Source organism: Ambystoma mexicanum (genome assembly GCF_040938575.1).
Source record: "Ambystoma mexicanum isolate Mex_15411 chromosome 12 unlocalized genomic scaffold, UKY_AmexF1_1 Mex_chr12_unloc.1, whole genome shotgun sequence".
Classification (NCBI taxonomy): domain Eukaryota; kingdom Metazoa; phylum Chordata; class Amphibia; order Caudata; family Ambystomatidae; genus Ambystoma; species Ambystoma mexicanum.
The window spans coordinates 6261183-6275730 of NW_027182322.1; the positions used below are offsets into that span (position 1 = coordinate 6261183).

Here is a 14548-nt window from a genome sequence, read left to right on the forward strand (position 1 = left end):
AGACAGGGAGGAGATATGATCCCCGTATGAAGCCGAGAGAAGGAGGAGGCGTGAACGTGCATCCATGTATGCAGGCGAGAGGGGAAGGAGCATTGGTCATGCATCCCTGCATGAGGGTGAGACAGGGAGGAGATATGATCCCCGTATGAAGCCGAGAGAAGGAGGAGGCGTGAACGTGCATCCATGTATGCGGGCGAGACAGGAAGGAGCATTGGTCATGCATCCCTGCATGAGGGTGAGACAGGGAGGAGATATGATCCCCGTATGAAGCCGAGAGAAGGAGGAGGCGTGAACGTGCATCCATGTATGCGGGCGAGACGGGAAGGAGCATTGGTCATGCATCCCTTCCTGAGGGTGAGACAGGGAGGAGATAAAATCCCCGTATGAAGCCGAGAGAACGAGAAGACATGAACGTGCATCCATGTATGCGGGCGAGAAGGGAAGGAGCATTGGTCATGCATCCCTGCATGAGGGTGAGACAGGGAGGAGATAAAATCCCTGTATGAAGCCAAGAGAACGAGGCGGCATGAACATGCATCCTTGTATGCAGGTGTGACATGGAGTCATCATGAACATGCATCCCTTTATAAGGACATAACATGGAGGACGCATGAACATGAATGCCTGAATTTTATGGTGGTGGCCATCGGGTGATTTGTCACGTGCAATTGGCGAAGAGCACTTCTCCTGTGCAAAAAAATAAATTTACTATTAGCACCCCGGAGGGAGCCTCTGCACTTCTTATAGGGAGAAAACTCTGCAATGGAAGGGGACAGGGTCAATAACAGCTGTAAACTCTCACAAGACCATCACTGCTCTCACACTTTCCTGCTCTCAGGCTGGCGGGCCATTATCGGCCCTGGCTGCCGCACCATTGCCAAGTTTGTGTAACTATATTATTTCTAATTGGCTCCACTTTGATGACTTTCATTTGGATTCTGACTTGATTATTGAGATCTTAAATAAGTGACTGGGGATCAGGTGTCCACGTATTCTCATGGATAACATCACAACCAACCTTTAATTCAAACATGAGTCATGACATCACAGATGGAGTACAGCTTATGATAGAGGTGGAACGTCACATTGTAGCAGCCCAAGTAGCTCGCCGTGATCGTATAGTGGTTAGTACTCTGCGTTGTGGCCGCAGCAACCTCGGATTGAATCTGAGTCACGGCATTGCGGTGAGGCAATGTCACGGCAGTTGGGCAGATATTTTAGAATTTCCATTAATACATTGGCAATCTCTGTGGAGGACTGAAACAATTCGATTTGTCCTGTTACTGTTATGAACCTTTTGTTTCTTTAATGCTCTTTGCACACTTTTTCATCGGGTGACTGTAATGTATTTCAACCAAATCTAATTAAGAGCGCATTATGTGGTGACATTTGCAGTACATGAAACATTATAACACTGCCATTTACGTCAATAACCACTAGCTTGATTAAGACATATGTATTGCAGCGACAGTATTTCCCAGTTACAAATGGGAATAAAAACAACATCCGCGAGGGATTGAACCAACGACATTTAACTGATGTTGCCAATGGAGAGCGTTACAGAGAGCGCGAGGTCCCGCCTTTACAGTCACATGCTGATGATAATACAGATGTTTAAATAAACAGGCATATCTGTGGACTTGTGGTCTTTCTACATTGGGACTCATAGTCTAGTCCTAGGCTATTGTAGGCACTGGCGTATCTTTTAGTGGAATGAGAGGCATTCTGTAGTCGCGTGAAAGGACCTTTCAAGTCAATCTGATCTGTATTGTCCTGTGAAAAAAAGCGTTCTTAGACACAGTGAGGAGTTTTTGGGGATAATGGGAAAATCATTTCCAACTAAATGACAGGAATTTCTTAGTCAAATCATGAGGTGTGCTAGGCTTTTTTATACTGTGGTGGAAAGAGAGAGAGTATAACAGTCATTATAAATAAAGGGCCAAGGAAGTGACAGTTTATGGAAGGAACAATTTGCACATAGTTTTAGAATGTGGTCAGGAGGAGGACAATGTGCTTACACATATGAAACATTAGAAGGTAGACATTATGGAAGCACATATATTTCTTTATTTTTATTGTATTTGGGGATAGGGGGTTAATATAGCACATCCAATGTGGAAAAGTGCTTTCAATAGCACCTTGCAGGTGGGAGACATCTAGAGCTGTGCAGTAGCCGCCCATGCCCCAGACGTCAAAGAGAACAAGAAGTTACACATGTTGGAAGTGAGGGTGAGACATTGAGGAGATATGATCCCCGTATGAAGCCGAGAGAAGGAGGAGGTGTGAACGTGCATCCATGTATGCAGGCGAGAAGGGAAGGAGCATTGGTCATGCATCCCTGCATGAGGGTGAGACAGGGAGGAGATATGATCCCCGTATGAAGCCGAGAGAAGGAGGAGGCGTGAACGTGCATCCATGTATGCGGGCGAGACAGGAAGGAGCGTTGGTCATGCATCCCTGCATGAGGGTGAGACAGGGAGGAGATATGATCCCCGTATGAAGCCGAGAGAAGGAGGAGGCGTGAACGTGCATCCATGTATGCAGGCGAGAAGGGAAGGAGCATTGGTCATGCATCCCTGCATGAGGGTGAGACAGGGAGGAGATATGATCCCCGTATGAAGCCGAGAGAAGGAGGAGGCGTGAACGTGCATCCATGTATGCGGGCGAGACGGGAAGGAGCATTGGTCATGCATCCCTTCCTGAGGGTGAGACAGGGAGGAGATAAAATCCCTGTATGAAGCCGAGAGAACGAGGAGACATGAACGTACATCCATGTATGCGGGCGAGAAGGGAAGGAGCATTGGTCATGCATCCCTGCAGGAGGGTGAGACAGGGAGGAGATAAAATCCCTGTATGAAGCCAAGAGAACGAGGTGGCATGAACATGCATCCTTGTATGCAGGTGTGAGATGGAGTCATCATGAAAATGCATCCCTTTATAAGGACATAACATAGAGGACGCATGAACATGAATGCCTGAATTTTATGGTGGTGGCCTTCGGGTGATTTGGCACGTGCAATTGGTGAAGAGCACTTCTCCTGCGCAAAAAAATAAATTTACTATTAACACCCCGGAGGGAGCCTCTGCACTTCTTATAGGGAGAAAACTCTGCAATGGAAGGGGACAGGGTCAATAACAGCTGTAAACTCTCACAAGACCATCACTGCTCTCACACTTTCCTGCTCTCAGGCTGGCGGGCCATTATCGGCCCTGGCTGCCGCACCATTGCCAGGTTTGTGTAACTATATTATTTCTAATTGGCTCCACTTTGATGACTTTCATTTGGATTCTGACTTGATTATTGAGATCTTAAATAAGTGACTGGGGATCAGGTGTCCACTTATTCTCATGGATAACATCACAACCAACCTTTAATTCAAACATGAGTCATGACATCACAGATGGAGTACAGCTTATGATAGAGGTGGAACGTCACATTGTAGCAGCCCAAGTAGCTCGCCGTGATCGTATAGTGGTTAGTACTCTGCGTTGTGGCTGCAGCAACCTCGGTTCGAATCCGAGTCACGGCATTGCGGTGAGGCAATGTCACGGCAGTTGGGCAGATATTTTAGAATTTCCATTAATACATTGGCAATCTCTGTGGAGGACTGAAACAATTCGATATGTCCTGTTACTGTTATGAACCTTTTGTTTCTTTAATGCTCTTTGCACACTTTTTCATCGGGTGACTGTAATGTATTTCAACCAAATCTAATTAAGAGCGCATTATGTGGTGACATTTGCAGTACATGAAACATTATAACACTGCCATTTACGTCAATAACCACTAGCTTGATTAAGACATATGTATTGCAGCGACAGTATTTCCCAGTTACAAATGGGAATAAAAACAACATCCGCGAGGGATTGAACCAACGACATTTAACTGATGTTGCCAATGGAGCGCGCTACAGAGAGCGCGAGGTCCCGCCTTTACAGTCACACGCTGATGATAATACAGATGTTTAAATAAACAGGCATATCTGTGGACTTGTGGTCTTTCTACATTGGGACTCATAGTCTAGTCCTAGGCTATTGTAGGCAAAGGCGTATCTTTTAGTGGAATGAGAGGCATTCTGTAGTCGCGTGAAAGGACCTTTCAAGTCAATCTGATCTGTATTGTCCTGTGAAAAAAAGCGTTCTTAGACACAGTGAGGAGTTTTTGGGGATAATGGGAAAATCATTTCCAACTAAATGACAGGAATTTCTTAGTCCAATCATGAGGTGTGCTAGGCTTTTTTATACTGTGGCGGAAAGAGAGAGAGTATAACAGTCATTATAAATAAAGGGCCAAGGAAGTGACAGTTTATGGAAGGAACAATTTGCACATAGTTTTAGAATGTGGTCAGGAGGAGGACAATGTGCTTACAAATATGAAACATTAGAAGGTAGACATTATGGAAGCACATATATTTCTTTATTTTTATTGTATTTGGGGAGAGGGGGTTAATATAGCACGTCCAATGTGGAAAAGTGCTTTCCATAGCACCTTGCAGGTGGGCGACATCTAGAGCTGTGCAGTAGCCACCCATGCCCCAGACGTCAAAGAGAACAAGAAGTTACACATGTTGGAAGTGAGGGTGAGACATTGAGGAGATATGATCCCCGTATGAAGCCGAGAGAAGGAGGAGGCGTGAACGTGCATCCATGTATGCAGGCGAGAAGGGAAGGAGCATTGGTCATGCATCCCTGCATGAGGGTGAGACAGGGAGGAGATATGATCCCCGTATGAAGCCGAGAGAAGGAGGAGGCGTGAACGTGCATCCATGTATGCGGGCGAGACAGGAAGGAGCGTTGGTCATGCATCCCTGCATGAGGGTGAGACAGGGAGGAGATATGATCCCCGTATGAAGCCGAGAGAAGGAGGAGGCGTGAACGTGCATCCATGTATGCAGGCGAGAAGGAGCATTGGTCATGCATCCCTGCATGAGGGTGAGACAGGGAGGAGATATGATCCCCGTATGAAGCCGAGAGAAGGAGGAGGCGTGAACGTGCATCCATGTATGCGGGCGAGACAGGAAGGAGCATTGGTCATGCATCCCTGCATGAGGGTGAGACAGGGAGGAGATATGATCCCCGTATGAAGCCGAGAGAAGGAGTAGGCGTGAACGTGCATCCATGTATGCGGGCGAGAGGGGAAGGAGCATTGGTCATGCATCCCTGCATGAGGGTGAGACAGGGAGGAGATACAATCCCTGTATGAAGCCAAGAGAACGAGGTGGCATGAACATGCATCCTTGTATGCAGGTGTGACATGGAGTCATCATGAACATGCATCCCTTTATAAGGACATAACATGGAGGACGCATGAACATGAATGCCTGAATTTTATGGTGGTGGCCTTCGGGTGATTTGGCACGTGCAATTGGTGAAGAGCACTTCTCCTGCGCAAAAAAATAAATTTACTATTAGCACCCCGGAGGGGCCTCTGCACTTCTTATAGGGAGAAAACTCTGCAATGGAAGGGGACAGGGTCAATAACAGCTGTAAACTCTCAAAAGACCATCACTGCTCTCACACTTTCCTGCTCTCAGGCTGGCGGGCCATTATCGGCCCTGGCTGCCGCACCATTGCCAGGTTTGTGTAACTATATTATTTCTAATTGGCTCCACTTTGATGACTTTCATTTGGATTCTGACTTGATTATTGAGATCTTAAATAAGTGACTGGGGATCAGGTGTCCACTTATTCTCATGGATAACATCACAACCAACCTTTAATTCAAACATGAGTCATGACATCACAGATGGAGTACAGCTTATGATAGAGGTGGAACGTCACATTGTAGCAGCCCAAGTAGCTCGCCGTGATCATATAGTGGTTAGTACTCTGCGTTGTGGCTGCAGCAACCTCGGTTCGAATCCGAGTCACAGCATTGCGGTGAGGCAATGTCACGGCAGTTGGGCAGATATTTTAGAATTTCCATTAATACATTGGCAATCTCTGTGGAGGACTGAAACAATTCGATATGTCCTGTTACTGTTATGAACCTTTTGTTTCTTTAATGCTCTTTGCACACTTTTTCATCGGGTGACTGTAATGTATTTCAACCAAATCTAATTAAGAGCGCATTATGTGGTGACATTTGCAATACATGAAACATTATAACATGGCCATTTATGTCAATAACCACTATCTTGATTAAGACATATGTATTGCAGCGACAGTATTTCCCAGTTACAAATGGGAATAAAAACAACATCCGCGACGGATTGAACCAACGACATTTAACTGATGTTGCCAATGGAGTGCGTTATAGAGAGCGCGAGGTCCCGCCTTTACAGTCACACGCTGATGATAATACAGATGTTTAAATAAACAGGCATATCTGTGGACTTGTGGTCTTTCTACATTGGGACTCATAGTCTAGTCCTAGGCTATTGTAGGCAAAGGCGTATCTTTTAGTGGAATGAGAGGCATTCTGTAGTCGCGTGAAAGGACCTTTCAAGTCAATCTGATCTGTATTGTCCGGTGAAAAAAAGCGTTCTTAGACACAGTGAGGAGTTTTTGGGGATAATGGGAAAATCATTTCCAACTAAATGACAGGAATTTCTTAGTCCAATCATGAGGTGTGCTAGGCTTTTTTATACTGTGGCGGAAAGAGAGAGAGTATAACAGTCATTATAAATAAAGGGCCAAGGAAGTGACAGTTTATGGAAGGAACAATTTGCACATAGTTTTAGAATGTGGTCAGGAGGAGGACAATGTGCTTACACATATGAAACATTAGAAGGTAGACATTATGGAAGCACATATATTTCTTTATTTTTATTGTATTTGGGGAGAGGGGGTTAATATAGCACGTCCAATGTGGAAAAGTGCTTTCCATAGCACCTTGCAGGTGGGCGACATCTATAGCTGTGCAGTAGCCACCCATGCCCCAGACGTCAAAGAGAACAAGAAGTTACACATGTTGGAAGTGAGGGTGAGACATTGAGGAGATATGATCCCCGTATGAAGCCGAGAGAAGGAGTAGGCGTGAACGTGCATCCATGTATGCAGGCGAGAAGGGAAGGAGCATTGGTCATGCATCCCTGCATGATGGTGAGACAGGGAGGAGATATGATCCCCGTATGAAGCCGAGAGAAGGTGGAGGCGTGAACGTGCATCCATGTATGCGGGCGAGACAGGAAGGAGCATTGGTCATGCATCCCTGCATGAGGGTGAGACAGGGAGGAGATATGATCCCCGTATGAAGCCGAGAGAAGGAGGAGGCGTGAACGTGTATCCATGTATGCAGGCGAGAAGGGAAGTAGCATTGGTCATGCATCCCTGCATGAGGGTGAGACAGGGAGGAGATATGATCCCCGTATGAAGCCGAGAGAAGGAGGAGGCGTGAACGTGCATCCATGTATGCGGGCGAGACAGGAAGGAGCATTGGTCATGCATCCCTGCATGAGGGTGAGACAGAGAGGAGATATGATCCCCGTATGAAGCCGAGAGAAGGAGGAGGCGTGAACGTGCATCCATGTATGCGGGCGAGATGGTAAGGAGCATTGGTCATGCATCCCTTCCTGAGGATGAGACAGGGAGGAGATAAAATCCCCGTATGAAGCCGAGAGAACGAGGAGACATGAACGTGCATCCATGTATGCGGGCGAGAAGGGAAGGAGCATTGGTCATGCATCCCTGCATGAGGGTGAGACAGGGAGGAGATAAAATCCCTGTATGAAGCCAAGAGAACGAGGCGGCATGAACATGCATCCTTGTATGCAGGTGTGACATGGAGTCATCATGAACATGCATCCCTTTATAAGGACATAACATGGAGGACGCATGAACATGAATGCCTGAATTTTATGGTGGTGGCCTTCGGGTGATTTGGCACGTGCAATTGGTGAAGAGCACTTGTCCTGCGCAAAAAAATAAATGTACTATTAGCACCCCGGAGGGAGCCTCTGCACTTCTTATAGGGAGAAAACTCTGCAATGGAAGGGGACAGGGTCAATAACAGCTGTAAACTCTCACAAGACCATCACTGCTCTCACACTTTCCTGCTCTCAGGCTGGCGGGCCATTATCGGCCCTGGCTGCCGCACCATTGCCAGGTTTGTGTAACTATATTATTTCTAATTGGCTCCACTTTGATGACTTTCATTTGGATTCTGACTTGATTATTGAGATCTTATATAAGTGACTGGGGATCAGGTGTCCACTTATTCTCATGGATAACATCACAACCAACCTTTAATTCAAACATGAGTCATGACATCACAGATGGAGTACAGCTTATGACAGAGGTGGAACGTCACATTGTAGCAGCCCAAGTAGCTCGCCGTGATCGTATAGTGGTTAGTACTCTGCAGGACTGAAACAATTCGATATGTCCTGTTACTGTTATGAACCTTTTGTTTCTTTAATGCTCTTTGCACACTTTTTCATCGGGTGACTGTAATGTATTTCAACCAAATCTAATTAAGAGCGCATTATGTGGTGACATTTGCAGTACATGAAACATTATAACACTGCCATTTACGTCAATAACCACTAGCTTGATTAAGACATATGTATTGCAGCGACAGTATTTCCCAGTTACAAATGGGAATAAAAACAACATCCGCGAGGGATTGAACCAACGACATTTAACTGATGTTGCCAATGGAGCGCGTTACAGAGAGCGCGAGGTCCCGCCTTTACAGTCACATGCTGATGATAATACAGATGTTTAAATAAACAGGCATATCTGTGGACTTGTGGTCTTTCTACATTGGGACTCATAGTCTAGTCCTAGGCTATTGTAGGCACTGGCGTATCTTTTAGTGGAATGAGAGGCATTCTGTAGTCGCGTGAAAGGACCTTTCAAGTCAATCTGATCTGTATTGTCCTGTGAAAAAAAGCGTTCTTAGACACAGTGAGGAGTTTTTGGGGATAATGGGAAAATCATTTCCAACTAAATGACAGGAATTTCTTAGTCCAATCATGAGGTGTGCTAGGCTTTTTTATACTGTGGCGGAAAGAGAGAGAGTATAACAGTCATTATAAATAAAGGGCCAAGGAAGTGACAGTTTATGGAAGGAACTATTTGCACATAGTTTTAGAATGTGGTCAGGAGGAGGACAATGTGCTTACACATATGAAACATTAGAAGGTAGACATTATGGAAGCACATATATTACTTTATTTTTATTGTATTTGGGGAGAGGGGGTTAATATAGCACGTCCAATGTGGAAAAGTGCTTTCCATAGCACCTTGCAGGTGGGCGACATCTAGAGCTGTGCAGTAGCCACCCATGCCCCAGACGTCAAAGAGAACAAGAAGTTACACATGTTGGAAGTGAGGGTGAGACATTGAGGAGATATGATCCCCGTATGAAGCCGAGAAAAGGAGGAGGCGTGAACGTGCATCCATGTATGCAGGCGAGAAGGGAAGAAGCATTGGTCATGCATCCCTGCATGAGGGTGAGACAGGGAGGAGATATGATCCCCGTATGAAGCCGAGAGAAGGAGGAGGCGTGAACGTGCATCCATGTATGCGGGCGAGACAGGAAGGAGCATTGGTTATGCATCCCTGCATGAGGGTGAGACAGGGAGGAGATATGATCCCCGTATGAAGCCGAGAGAAGGAGGAGGCGTGAACGTGCATCCATGTATGCAGGCGAGAAGGGAAGGAGCATTGGTCATGCATCCCTGCATGAGGGTGAGACAGGGAGGAGATATGATCCCTGTATGAAGCCGAGAGAAGGAGGAGGCGTGAACGTGCATCCATGTATGCGGGCGAGACAGGAAGGAGCATTGGTCATGCATCCCTGCATGAGGGTGAGACAGAGAGGAGATATGATCCCCGTATGAAGCTGAGAGAAGGAGGAGGCGTGAACGTGCATCCATGTATGCGGGCGAGATGGGAAGGAGCATTGGTCATGCATCCCTTCCTGAGGATGAGACAGGGAGGAGATAAAATCCCCGTATGAAGCCGAGAGAACGAGGAGACATGAACGTGCATCCATGTATGCGGGCGAGAAGGGAAGGAGCATTGGTCATGCATCCCTGCATGAGGGTGAGACAGGGAGGAGATAAAATCCCTGTATGAAGCCAAGAGAACGAGGCGGCATGAACATGCATCCTTGTACGCAGGTGTGACATGGAGTCATCATGAACATGCATCCCTTTATAAGGACATAACATGGAGGACGCATGAACATGAATGCCTGAATTTTATGGTGGTGGCCTTCGGGTGATTTGGCACGTGCAATTGGTGAAGAGCACTTCTCCTGCGCAAAAAAATAAATGTACTATTAGCACCCCGGAGGGAGCCTCTGCACTTCTTATAGGGAGAAAACTCTGCAATGGAAGGGGACAGGGTCAATAACAGCTGTAAACTCTCACAAGACCATCACTGCTCTCACACTTTCCTGCTCTCAGGCTGGCGGGCCATTATCGGCCCTGGCTGCCGCACCATTGCCAGGTTTGTGTAACTATATTATTTCTAATTGGCTCCACTTTGATGACTTTCATTTGGATTCTGACTTGATTATTGAGATCTTAAATAAGTGACTGGGGATCAGGTGTCCACTTATTCTCATGGATAACATCACAACCAACCTTTAATTCAAACATGAGTCATGACATCACAGATGGAGTACAGCTTATGATAGAGGTGGAACGTCACATTATAGCAGCCCAATTAGCTCGCCATGATCGTATAGTGGTTAGTACTCTGCGTTGTGGCGGCAGCAACCTCGGTTCGAATCTGAGTCACGGCATTGCGTTGAGGCAATGTCACTGCAGTTGGGCAGATATTTTAGAATTTCCATTAATACATTGGCAATCTCTGTGGAGGACTGAAACAATTCGATATGTCCTGTTACTGTTATGAACCTTTTGTTTCTTTAATGCTCTTTGCACACTTTTTCATCGGGTGACTGTAATGTATTTCAACCAAATCTAATTAAGAGCGCATTATGTGGTGACATTTGCAGTACATGAAACATTATAACACTGCCATTTACGTCAATAACCACTAGCTTGATTAAGACATATGTATTGCAGCGACAGTATTTCCCAGTTACAAATGGGAATAAAAACAACATCCGCGAGGGATTGAACCAACGACATTTAACTGATGTTGCCAATGGAGCGCGTTACAGAGAGCGCGAGGTCCCGCCTTTACAGTCACACGCTGATGATAATACAGATGTTTAAATAAACAGGCATATCTGTGGACTTGTGGTCTTTCTACATTGGGACTCATAGTCTAGTCCTAGGCTATTGTAGGCACTGGCGTATCTTTTAGTGGAATGAGAGGCATTCTGTAGTCGCGTGAAAGGACCTTTCAAGTCAATCTGATCTGTATTGTCCTGTGAAAAAAAGCGTTCTTAGACACAGTGAGGAGTTTTTGGGGATAATGGGAAAATCATTTCCATCTAAATGACAGGAATTTCTTAGTCCAATCATGAGGTGTGCTAGGCTTTTTTATACTGTGGCGGAAAGAGAGAGAGTATAACAGTCATTATAAATAAAGGGCCAAGGAAGTGACAGTTTATGGAAGGAACAATTTGCACATAGTTTTAGAATGTGGTCAGGAGGAGGACAATGTGCTTACACATATGAAACATTAGAAGGTAGACATTATGGAAGCACATATATTTCTTTATTTTTATTGTATTTGGGGAGAGGGGGTTAATATAGCACGTCCAATGTGGAAAAGTGCTTTCCATAGCACCTTGCAGGTGGGTGACATCTAGAGCTGTGCAGTAGCCACCCATGCCCCAGACGTCAAAGAGAACAAGAAGTTACACATGTTGGAAGTGAGGGTGAGACATTGAGGAGATATGATCCCCGTATGAAGCCGAGAAAAGGAGGAGGCGTGAACGTGCATCCATGTATGCAGGCGAGAAGGGAAGGAGCATTGGTCATGCATCCCTGCATGAGGGTGAGACAGGGCGGAGATATGATCCCCGTATGAAGCCGAGAGAAGGAGGAGGCGTGAACGTGCATCCATGTATGCGGGCGAGACAGGAAGGAGCATTGGTCATGCATCCCTGCATGAGGGTGAGACAGGGAGGAGATATGATCCCCGTATGAAGCCGAGAGAAGGAGGAGGCGTGAACGTGCATCCATGTATGCAGGCGAGAAGGGAAGGAGCATTGGTCATGCATCCCTGCATGAGGGTGAGACAGGGAGGAGATATGATCCCCGTATGAAGCCGAGAGAAGGAGGAGGCGTGAACGTGCATCCATGTATGCGGGCGAGACAGGAAGGAGCATTGGTCATGCATCCCTGCATGAGGGTGAGACAGAGAGGAGATATGATCCCCGTATGAAGCCGAGAGAAGGAGGAGGCGTGAACGTGCATCCATGTATGCGGGCGAGATGGGAAGGAGCATTGGTCATGCATCCCTTCCTGAGGATGAGACAGGGAGGAGATAAAATCCCCGTATGAAGCCGAGAGAACGAGGAGACATGAACGTGCATCCATGTATGCGGGCGAGAAGGGAAGGAGCATTGGTCATGCATCCCTGCATGAGGGTGAGACAGGGAGGAGATAAAATCCCTGTATGAAGCCAAGAGAACGAGGTGGCATGAACATGCATCCTTGTATGCAGGTGTGACATGGAGTCATCATGAAAATGCATCCCTTTATAAGGACATAACATGGAGGACGCATGAACATGAATGCCTGAATTTTATGGTGGTGGCCTTCGGGTGATTTGGCACGTGCAATTGGTGAAGAGCACTTCTCCTGCGCAAAAAAATAAATTTACTATTAGCACCCCGGAGGGAGCCTCTGCACTTCTTATAGGGAGAAAACTCTGCAATGGAAGGGGACAGGGTCAATAACAGCTGTAAACTCTCACAAGACCATCACTGCTCTCACACTTTCCTGCTCTCAGGCTGGCGGGCCATTATCGGCCCTGGCTGCCAACCCATTGCCAGGTTTGTGTAACTATATTATTTCTAATTGGCTCCACTTTGATGACTTTCATTTGGATTCTGACTTGATTATTGAGATCTTAAATAAGTGACTGGGGATCAGGTGTCCACTTATTCTCATGGATAACATCACAACCAACCTTTAATTCAAACATGAGTCATGACATCACAGATGGAGTACAGCTTATGATAGAGGTGGAACGTCACATTGTAGCAGCCCAAGTAGCTCGCCTTGATCATATAGTGGTTAGTACTCTGCGTTGTGGCCGCAGCAACCTCGGTTAGAATCCGAGTCACGGCATGGCAGTTGGGCAGATATTTTAGAATTTCCATTAATACATTGGCAATCTCTGTGGAGGACTGAAACAATTCGATATGTCCTGTTACTGTTATGAACCTTTTGTTTCTTTAATGCTCTTTGCACACTTTTTCATCGGGTGACTGTAATGTATTTCAACCAAATCTAATTAAGAGAGCATTATGTGGTGACATTTGCAGTACATGAAACATTATAACACTGCCATTTACGTCAATAACCACTAGCTTGATTAAGACATATGTATTGCAGCGACAGTATTTCCCAGTTACAAATGGGAATAAAAACAACATCCGCGAGGGATTGAACCAACGACATTTAACTGATGTTGCCAATGGAGCGCGTTACAGAGAGCGCGAGGTCCCGCCTTTACAGTCACACGCTGATGATAATACAGATGTTTAAATAAACAGGCATATCTGTGGACTTGTGGTCTTTCTACATTGGGACTCATAGTCTAGTCCTAGGCTATTGTAGGCAAAGGCGTATCTTTTAGTGGAATGAGAGGCATTCTGTAGTCGCGTGAAAGGACCTTTCAAGTCAATCTGATCTGTATTGTCCTGTGAAAAAAAGCGTTCTTAGACACAGTGAGGAGTTTTTGGGGATAATGGGAAAATCATTTCCAACTAAATGACAGGAATTTCTTAGTCCAATCATGAGGTGTGCTAGGCTTTTTTATACTGTGGCGGAAAGAGAGAGAGTATAACAGTCATTATAAATAAAGGGCCAAGGAAGTGACAGTTTATGGAAGGAACAATTTGCACATAGTTTTAGAATGTGGTCAGGAGGAGGACAATGTGCTTACACATATGAAACATTAGAAGGTAGACATTATGGAAGCACATATATTTCTTTATTTTTATTGTATTTGGGGAGAGGGGGTTAATATAGCACGTCCAATGTGGAAAAGTGCTTTCCATAGCACCTTGCAGGTGGGCGACATCTAGAGCTGTGCAGTAGCCACCCATGCCCCAGACGTCAAAGAGAACAAGAAGTTACACATGTTGGAAGTGAGGGTGAGCCATTGAGGAGATATGATCCCCGTATGAAGCCGAGAGAAGGAGGAGGCGTGAACGTGCATCCATGTATGCAGGCGAGAAGGGAAGGAGCATTGGTCATGCATCCCTGCATGAGGGTGAGACAGGGAGGAGATATGATCCCCGTATGAAGCCGAGAGAAGGAGGAGGCGTGAACGTGCATCCATGTATGCGGGCGAGACAGGAAGGAGCGTTGGTCATGCATCCCTGCATGAGGGTGAGACAGGGAGGAGATATGATCCCCGTATGAAGCCGAGAGAAGGAGGAGGCGTGAACGTGCATCCATGTATGCAGGCGAGAAGGGAAGGAGCATTGGTCATGCATCCC

At 46.1% G+C, this 14548-nt stretch overlaps 1 non-coding gene across 1 annotated transcript; it reads left to right on the top strand.

Annotated features, from left to right (window-relative positions):
* Positions 1–3458: 3458 nt before the first annotated feature.
* TRNAH-GUG (transfer RNA histidin (anticodon GUG)) lies at positions 3459–3530 on the top strand. Its single transcript has one exon. It is a non-coding gene; the product is annotated as a tRNA-His (tRNA).
* Positions 3531–14548: the final 11018 nt, after the last annotated feature.